This window comes from Micropterus dolomieu, linkage group LG05 (genome assembly GCF_021292245.1).
Source record: "Micropterus dolomieu isolate WLL.071019.BEF.003 ecotype Adirondacks linkage group LG05, ASM2129224v1, whole genome shotgun sequence".
Lineage (NCBI taxonomy): Eukaryota > Metazoa > Chordata > Actinopteri > Centrarchiformes > Centrarchidae > Micropterus > Micropterus dolomieu.
Genome location: NC_060154.1, coordinates 13,465,428 through 13,474,591, shown reverse-complemented (window position 1 = coordinate 13,474,591; position 9,164 = coordinate 13,465,428). Strand labels below are relative to the sequence as shown.

General features: G+C 39.2%; 1 long non-coding RNA gene across 1 annotated transcript in view; it reads right to left on the bottom strand.

Moving 5' to 3' along the window:
- The window catches only part of LOC123971339, a 46,201-nt gene extending 41,429 nt beyond the window's left edge, over positions 1-4,772 (bottom strand). Inside the window, exons 1-2 of the long non-coding RNA XR_006825154.1 lie at positions 4,620-4,772; positions 3,946-4,124 (exon numbers count right to left, since the gene is read on the bottom strand). This is a non-coding gene — a long non-coding RNA (uncharacterized LOC123971339). The remainder of the gene's footprint in view (positions 1-3,945; positions 4,125-4,619) is intronic.
- Positions 4,773-9,164: the final 4,392 nt, after the last annotated feature.

The following is a 9,164-nucleotide window of genomic DNA, read 5'->3' as shown; positions in this document are numbered from 1 at the left end:
AATACATAATTAAATAAATAATAAAACAGACAAAGGAGTATATTAATACTCTCTTGTTAAAGTAAAATCTGTCTGGCACAATATGGTATCCAGGTCATTATACTCTATACCAGTCTGCTGGGCAGGACAGGTTTAAAAAAATAAAAAATAAAAAAAAGAGAAACAGAGATCAGATCTTTCCCTCATGTCATGAGTGTTGCATAGTTTGGCCACCTGAGGGCGCACTGCAGCACCACAGAACAAAACATCAGCTGAGGGAGAGTAGCTCCTGGTAGCGCTCACACGCAGTGTTCCCGCTGAGTTAGTCATTTGTCACGTCAATTAAATGACATAAATAACATAATCTTACCAAACCAGACTTACTAACCCTCACGTTTTTTACTGCCTTTCAGCCTTCGCCAATGGATGATGGCATCGTCTATGGGCAAAGCCTAACAACTAACATGAAATGCACTATGGGCAACTAACTTCAATGCCTCTTCCAGCAATGTAGTCTATCTCAATGCTAAAATGTGATGTGTACAATGAAATATTTATTGTTGGCTGTCATTCCTCATCTCAATTAAACATTCCCTTCATAGGCATGGCCCAATTGTAAGAAATTAAGGACAAATCCACACTTCTCCTTTCATGCAAAAATGTTTCTCTAAACTCCCAAGACCTGAGCTTTGATTCTGTTATAATAAGTATAAAAACCTAAACATTGTCTTTGAACAGGAAGTACTTCATCAAAAATGAGTATGTGCAACAAAGTAGAAACAGACATCACAAGGCTGTGCAAACAGTGACCCTAGAGGGCACAGGCAACTGCCCACTAATGAGGACAATAGGTCTAAGATGATAAGCAGAATGAAGTATACAGCGCAGGGAGCCCAAAACCTAAAGTCCTCATATGAGGACACAGGATTTTAGCAGGCTAAGTTCAGCTGCAGCTAAATTAGTCTTAAGCTGTCTAATTAAAAAATTTAATGGATATTGTTGTTAGGTCATTGTGTAGGTTTATTGTTGGAAGGAAGTATCCCACTGCTGCAGCTCAGCAAGTGCTCAGTATGTTTACTGCAAGCTTACAACGAGGGATATTCAAAACAAAGGTTTTTGCTCAGTGTTCTTTTTTTATATTGTTCAGTTACCTCGTCTACCTCACTTAACAATTTGCATTGTGTGGGACTTCTTATTTTAAACTGTTATTAGCTATCTTTATTTGCTTTTGATTCCCTAAAAGTTGAATTTCTTTTATTTATTCATTTTAATTTATTGGTAATTTCTTTCTTACTCTGCACTTAGAGCTCCCTTTTATATTATTTAAGTAAAAGTGCCGCTGTTTATTATGTGATCAAGCAGTCAATTACTTAGTCAATTCAGCTTTATGCAAGATGTGCATAACCAGAAAGATAATTTTTTTCCGGTCTGATGAAAACAAGTTTCACTGTAACATATTTTGTTTCTCTGAAATGTAGAAATGACAGGAGATGTTTTAAGTTTGAAACTGATTGTTTAATAAAGAGAACTTGAATTGTAATAATGGTGTTGTATTCGTATTTTTTAGGACTATTATCTGAAAATGGGCATTTTGTAAATTTTAAGTTGACTAGAAGTAATTTTGTTGAGTGAGTTTCCATTAGTATTTGAGTCTAGCACAATTAATTGTTTTGAGTAGATTTCCCTCAGAGTATAAGTTGCACACAATTACAATTATTGAGTAAAGAATTAGTCAGCGGAATGTAATTTTAATAAGCATCAGTAAATCAATGTAATTTAGTATGCAGAAATTAAAGTTTTTAAAAAATTCAAGTATTGTATTTAACTTAAGTGTACTCAAAAATATTATTATTATGATAACCGCTACTTAAAAATTTTGAGGTAATCATTTTCCACAAATATTTTGAGTATTCTGAACTTATTCGGGTTTACAGTGCACCGTTTTGTTGTCCTTGACGTGAATGCAACACTGTGCAGCAGGTCAGCGGCAGTTCAAGTCAAGAAGATGTTATGTTGTTCAAGTCAGCTGTTACCCAAAAAGCTAAAGGAAGAATGGAGAACGAGTGAGAGAGGCGTGCAGTTGTTGGTATTGCCATTATGTGTCACAAGCTAAAATACAAAAAACATTGGCACTCATAAACTTTGTGCGACCAGCAAAAAGCTTTAAACCTCAAACAATTCTACATCTAATGTATTGAAGTATCTGCTAAAGCAGCACAGCAATGTCAAACTTACAGAAAGAAACTCTGGCATCTACTGACAGTGATGCATCACTGAATACTGCTCTTATAAATGCATGTGCAGAAAAGCAGTAGTAATAGAAAGTAAGAAAGTAATATAGTAACATAACGAGTAACGAAACTAGTTACTTTTACTACACAGTAATAAGTAAAGTTATTACTTTTTAACTAGTAACTTCTTACAATTTCTAACTTGCCCAGCACTGCTGTCCATAGGAAGCAGGAATGACCCAGGACAACCTTAAAAACATTATTTAAAACCACATTTTAAATTAAGGCTTGTAATTTTAACTGCCATTTGATTTGCATTTGATGTTTATTAAGAAGTCTCCTATCTACTGATAATGTGTGCTTTTTCTAGACCATTATTTGTTAAAGCTCTTTTTTATTAGTTTGTCTACACTGCGCCTCTTGCCTGCATTATTTTTTCTCAAGAGCCCTCTGAAGATAAGTCGGACTTTAATTCAAATTGGGTCATAGGGCTGCTTCATTTCCACACATCAGTTGCATCAACTTCAATTTAATTCACTTTTTCACACTCTAAACTGTCTTGGTGCTCTCAGAGCCCCTTATCTAATACGATTTATCAGCAATGCACCACATGGGGCTGGGAAATTACAAGCTAGGAAGCCAGAAAATGTTTCTGATCAGTCCATTCAAGTCATAAGTTGAGTGACATTCATGAAAACAACCAATGGTCTTGTGTGTGGCTCCAACTCTGCCATCACTCAGCATATGACAGGAAAATGTGTAAATTGTGCACTTACATGTTGTGAAATTCCCTTTGTTTGGTCTGGAAATATCAATTACATAAAATGTTACCATGGAAAGTTGTGTTTTTAGTGGCATATGTTACATTTTCACTTTTCAGTATTCTTTGATCAGGAAATTTCAAAAGACATTTTTATAGGTCAAAAATGGTTCTCCATCTAGGTGTTGAATGCTTCTTAAGGTTTGTGAATTAAGAATGAGAGAATGAACAGGTAGGTTTGGTCTCTTGTTTAAGGCCAATCAGCAGAGCATTAGCAGTCAGGGGCTCAAACCTGTGACCTTTTGCTTACATTATAAAAAATAAATGTGAATGAAAACACAACTACACATATATATATGCACACACACATATCCTGTCACCTCCATTGTCCTCATAATCTGAATCCTTAAATAAACCCAGCGCCCAAGGCTCTGAGGCTTATTAATATTGCAGCTCCGTTGGTATTCATTATGAATGAGAACAAGTGTGAAGACTCAGAACGGGCTGCAAAACAGTACCAGGCTATGGCTGTAACAATGCAGGTCACACAGATAATCAGCATGCCCCACCAACCTCAGCTTAACTGACAGCTTCACACTTGGCACTGCTTAGAAAAACCTTGACAGGTTTCTCCATTCAGGGAGAATGTTGTTTTCACATTTATTATGTCAGCCTATGCAATATTGTGAATTTTGAAAAATGTTAATGAAAGCCAGTGACATTTGTGTGAGACATTATGTAGGTAGGGACAGTACAAAGTATGATAGATTTTTCTGCTTCTGTGTTAAATGAGAAACATTAGTCATTCAATTAGGAGTTTGCTAAATGGGATTAAATGTCAAGGTGTTGGTTTCTATCTTCTCACCATTTTGACTCTGACACTGTTTTGTACTGTCACAATGGGCATTCACATTTGCAGAGCAGAACAGAGGGAGCTCTCAGAGCTCCTGAAATGTCTGTTTATAAATGATTTACCTTTTTTCCATTAAAATGTCCTGTGACATCTGTGACGCCTGACTTGGCCCTGAAGCTGGTGGCAGTGGAGTACCACAAGGTGCCTAACCGGGTCCTCTTGCACTTGCCCCACGTTGATGTCAACTGTGAGTCTGACAACTGTGGTTAAGTGTTTCCTGATTTAGATCCACCAGAAGAGGCTGGAGGAGAAAAGAAAGATAAGTATATAAAAAAAACAGCTGCAGTCAGAGAGTATATCATAATTGTTTTTCGGACACAATTAGCATAGCTTAGCATAAAGACTGAAAGCAGAGGGTAATAGCTAGCCTAATTATCTCAAAAGTAAAAAAAATTAAAAAAAAACACCTACCAGCATCTCTAATGCTCACTAATTAATATGTTGTATCTTGTCTTTTAGGATTCTTAGTCATCCAGTTCATAGTTAAGGTGGGTTAAACTGAACTGAAAAAGCCTCTTGGGTTAGAGGTAAAATGTCTTTAATCTACCTCAGCTAAATCCAGTTGCACTTGACTGTTATTTTAATCCAGGTAGATATTTTAACTTGTGAAAGAGTCAGGTTAGCTATTTCCCTGTGGTTACAGTCTTAACGCTATGCTAACTTAATCACTCCGAAAATCCACTCTGTCTGCTTTGCTGCTGAAGGAGCAGCCATTCTACTAAATGTTTTTTCTTACACCAGAAGCGCTGCAGTGCGTCCATAGACTGAGTGTGTCCAGGAAGCTTCCCAGCGTCAAGCAGCACAGCGCAGATGAACCGGGCAGGAAGTCAGACACAGAAACGGCAGAGAAACGGTCAATTTTCAAAATAAAATACCGTTACAGACTTCCGATCGTATGCATTAACAGTTAAATCCGACAAAAAAGAAACATTTTTACTACGTAGTCTACTTAATCAAAGTAGAAGCACAAAAGGTAAGCAATAGTCACCAAATCAAAATCAACAAAATCTAAACATGCAAAGTCTGGCAGGTAAAAAGCTCTTATTCTGAAATGCTCCCTGCGGTAGTTGCTAGATGCACCCGTAAAGACAAGAAACGAAAGCGATCTACAGAGAGCTTTGAAGAATGTAGTAGAAGCACAAAAAGGACAATTAAAAACAAGTCATTAACGTGGGGCAGGCTGCACGCTTCGCTGCTGAAACAGTGGAAGTTGACGCCGTAAATAAACCGCTGAGCACACGCAGCCTACGCCCCTCCCTCAGAATTCCCATGATGCATGAGGGTTAAGGGAGTATTGTTAAAATGCAAGTATATTCAGCTGCAGCCCGCAGACCTGATTTGTTGATGGAAGTTGAACTTCTAACTTTGGTTTGTCCCAGAAGACACCGCACACAAAATGTAATGACGTTAATCTCAGCTCACGTACAGTATAGATCCTAATGTTAACCGTCTTATTCTTTAGAGGCCAATAACAGAACTTTAAATACACTTTTGAGAAGTTCTGAGGCGAGAAATCAACTGTGTAGATGTCGAATATCGTCAGTCTGACGAAAATTGACTGCGAATCGAAAATGTGTTCAAACGTTTTCGGAGTTGACAAGTGCCGACCATGGTGCCGGCGGGTGTCAATATAAAGCTGCAGTAGAGGCTGCACAGCAACACAGTGGAGGTTAGCCCTATCTGCTAGCGGCCCATTTGCGCCACTGTAGGGTTAATGCTAACTGGTTGAAATGCATACAATCAATAACTTTAGGCACACACCCTGTGATGGGAAGGGTAAGAGTAATATACTTCAGGGGGCTGTCAGGAATAGTTAGCCAGCTAGCTTCGGTTAGCTCCCCCAGGTCCAGTCACACAGACCACTGCAGCCAACACAGCAGACATGTCCCAACAACCACTGAACGATAGTGTTAATGTTCGTAACGCTATTCTATCATTAAATTCTCAGTAATGTTGTAAAGTTTTAACCTAAATCAAGATACATCTGGCTCGTGATGTACAGAAAATTCTTGGTTTGTGAAACTTAAAATCACTTTGGAACAAATAAAATATACAACAACAGTATGAATTGAAACATTGCTTTATTATTATCATTACGCTATTATAAATAAATATTTACAGTATTAATATACTATACTAATATTATATAATTATAGTATAGAGTAAATATTAACGCATAATGTACACTAAATGGTACGTTGACACTTATTTATCGGTTCTTATTTTTTTTTTAACGGCTCTGTGTGGGCCGAACGACCGAGATAAACGTCATCACGTTTTGTACGTGGCTTGTGGGACGAACCATATATGGAAGTTCAACTTCCGTAAACTTCCGTCACGTTTGTCTGGTTTGTCTTGTGGCTGCAGCTGGACCCTTCTCTTAAAATGTGCTAATAAGTTTGCCATTTGTTTGAAATACAAATGTGACTTTATGATTTATGTTTATTAAAACGTGTCTTCTTAGAATCTAGTGTGTTTGTTGGTAATTGTCAGTCTTGTGGTGGTTTATCATTGAAACCATGAGTGAAGGGGCTGTTTCATTTGATAAGAGCCCACTCCCACTACAATGTATCGTCATGTACTGTTGTTGTTTGTTCGTGTCCACTATAATAAGCTGAGCTTAACTCTGTAGTTCAGCTAGTGGGCCCTGGGTCGGCCACCCCATGCACCCACACTACCTCCGCCTGTGGCCGGCTGACTCTAGCTTCACGCTTTGCACACAGATATGAGAGAGGTATCAGTCTTATCATCTAGGAAGAAAGCCAAGAAGCTTATTTCACAAAATGTCAACACCCGTTAAAGGATTGTTATAGTCCCAATAAAATGTAGAAACTGGTCTTTCACTCTGTCATGTCCTGTCACAGTATCCTGTTTCAACAACAAATATCCAATTGTAGGAACAAGATTTTCTCAAGATGCAGACATCTTCCGTGATATCGTTAAAGCAAAGTGACATGTCACTGTTTCTCCTTTGTCACCCTCCCTTTTACTTTCATTGGAAGCTGTTTCTGCGCTGCAGCTTATCTTACATTTAAATATTCAACACACAGTGACACACATGTACGTACGCGCGCACACACACACACACACACACAAAATATCTCCAGTCTTTTGCCTTTTCTCTCACCTTCTTCCAGCACTGACACCACATAACTTACTCTGTTTCACTGTCACTATCTCTCCCTCCAGCACACACACACACACACACACTCACACCTATTCTCTAGTGGAGAAATGACTGTATCTGTGCTGCCAGGTGGGCTCTCAGCGGTGGCTGTGACCCCAGACAGGGATCTGCTCTTTGCTGCACCATGGAGTATACAACGACAAAGCTGCTCCAAACATTTATTTTCTCATCTGTCCTCTCCATAACTACTGGATAAGAATGCTATAATGTTGACTGGCATTTTCCTGTTTTAGCACTTTACTTTAGCAGACTTACTTAAAGGTTAAGTGTGTAAGATTTAGGATAGCTACGACAGCTGACACATGACACAATATGTCGTTGTCTGAGAGTAGCTAGTCAAGAAATGAGGTTTCTTTAGATAGATATATTAAGAAAATATATTTACTTATTTATTCAGTAAAACCATATGTTATTGTGACATAGCCACTGACAGATAACATGGAAAATGTAAGCCAAGAGTGTGTAACATTGTCACTCTTTCTGCACCACAGTCCATTATAAACCACATAACAGATGAAGTTTATACAAAGGCATTTTACAACATTGACAAGGAAAACACTTTCTGTGATTATGGACCCTGGCCAAAACTAACCCACCAGCAATATACCCACAGCCAGATTATGGTGCTTTCATGACAGCAACAGTTACTCACACAATCACTTCCCCTTTAGTGGTTATGCCTGCAAAATAAAAGCGCAAGAATGTTTTTTGCAGCATTATTTCAAGTTGAATTGAGAGCTTTTACTTTGAAAAATTCTGAACAACATTAAAAAGCTTGCTTTACACACCTTTGAAATTTCTACTAAATTTCCTCTGCTTGGAGATACAGGGGAAATGAAAATAACCGTCTGTAGGGTAATGGATGCAGATGAAACGCCGGAACACACAAACTGCAGCACATGAAATAGTCGCTTCATAATCAGTTTGTTGAAGAGGGAAAAAAATGTTCTCCCAGTGTGGGGATGAAACACACAACCTTCTAGTTGACAGCTTTGCACTATTAACTGAACCAAACACCACAACTTTCAGTTTAAACAGTATATCTTATGTTCTCACCCACCATCTAATGGATAAAAAAATAGCTCCAATGCAAAACATATTTGCCGACACCTGCTGTATATTATTACTTCTTCTTCTTCTTCTTGAAATGTTCAAAGCAGGATGAGGTTTAGCACCTTGTCTGAGTCATGATACTCTGCCAGTAAGTGTTGGATTGCTTGTTGGTGATGGCAAAATGAGAGTGAGATGGACAGTGTGATGTCAGCAGTAATGGAGGAACGGACCATTGTAGTGAAGAGCAAGCTGAGCCAGAAGGCGTAGCCGGAAGACGTAGCAATCTACGTCTACATCTACAACCCTCACCTCTAGTCATGAGCTGTGGGTAGTGACCGAAAAAATTAGATTGTGGATTCAAGTGGCCAGAATGAGCTTCCTCCGTCTGGTGGGTGGGCTCAGCCTCAGAGATAGGGTAAGGAACTCAGACCTCCAGAGGGAGCTAGGAGTAGAGTTGCTGCTCCTTTGTGTCAAAAAAGAGCCAGGTGATTGTGGTTCGGGCATTTGATTAGGATTCCTCCTGGGCACCGGCTAGATCAAGAACTCGCTGGAGGTATTACAGATCTCATCTGGCCTGGGAACACCTTGGGATCCCCCAGGAGGCTCTGGAAAACACTGCTGGACAGGGGGACGTCTGGAACACTCTGCTTAGCCTGTTGCCACCACGACCTGATCCCAGATATGTGATGATGGATGGATGGATAAAAAGTGAAAGGAGTGTTTCCACTGTAATTTCCATGCAAGAAGCTGCTTCATCAATACGCAGCAGTGCTGGTCTAGGGGATGTCTTTCTATGCAACAGGTGTCTTTTACTACAGATTTGCCCACTGAATAATTCACAGTGCTCTTCCACCTTTAAAAGACGCCCAATCTCATTCATTATTTAGGTGCCTTTTCACTGTGGTGGGAGGCACCTTCAATTATTCATCAACAATATAGAGCCTAGCAAGGGGTTAATAGGGCTTTTGCTGGCGGTTAGTGGTAGGGGAGGCAAAATTGGCGGTGGAGGTGGAGATGCGGGGTGGTGGGAAAGATTTATGA